General features: G+C 47.2%; 1 non-coding gene across 1 annotated transcript; it reads left to right on the top strand.

The window, feature by feature from the left end:
• The first annotated feature begins 221 nt into the window (after positions 1 to 221).
• LOC125584788 lies at positions 222 to 328 on the top strand. Its single transcript, XR_007321696.1, has one exon. It is a non-coding gene; the product is annotated as a small nucleolar RNA R71 (small nucleolar RNA).
• The last annotated feature ends 392 nt before the right edge of the window (positions 329 to 720 follow it).

The following is a 720-nucleotide window of genomic DNA, read 5'->3' as shown; positions in this document are numbered from 1 at the left end:
CAGTCAGCTCATTTATCTTCTGGGTGTCAGAACTGTTCCCTTTCTTGGAGCAATCACTCTCCTCATTCTTATTGGCTGAGGTAATAGCCATGTTCTCAATTAGCTCAAACGCTCTATGAGTGGTCTGAGTCATGATGTCTCCATTGCTGGAAGAGTTCATAGCACTCTGAAATTCCCAGTCAACTCCATCATAGAAAATTTCCAAAAGGTAGTCGTCATCAAATCCATGGTGAGGACATTCTCTGCGATAGTCATTGAACCGCTCCCATGCGTCGCAGAAAGGCTCATCAGTGAGCTGTCTGAAGGAGGTGATCTTTTTCCTCAATGCAACTGTTCTCGCCTTATAGTAGAAATGGTTGAGGAACGCTGATCGGACCTGTTCCCATGAAGTGAGAGAACCGGTAGGGAGAGAGTTCAACCACCGTGCAGCTTTTCCATCAAGAGAGAATGTGAATAACATGCACCTGATGTAGTCTGGTGGAACACCATTCGCGCGAGTGAAACTGCAGACCTTTTCGAAGCTCTCAATATGCTCCATTGGAATTTCTGTAGAGAGACCAGAGAACACCTTTCTCTGTATTAGACCGATCAAAGCAGGCTTGATCTCGAAGTCCTGCCTGGTGCAGGGTGGAGGAACTATGGCAGAACGAGTTGTAGGGATGTTGCAAGGAAGGTTTCTCTGCCCGATTGGAACAGTCTGCGCCTGCTGTTCCTGCTGCT

The sequence above is a fragment of the Brassica napus genome, chromosome C3 (genome assembly GCF_020379485.1).
Source record: "Brassica napus cultivar Da-Ae chromosome C3, Da-Ae, whole genome shotgun sequence".
Taxonomy (NCBI): Eukaryota; Viridiplantae; Streptophyta; class Magnoliopsida; order Brassicales; family Brassicaceae; genus Brassica; species Brassica napus.
Note: the sequence above shows the minus strand (reverse complement) of the source record. Positions and strands in the feature narration are given on the sequence as shown.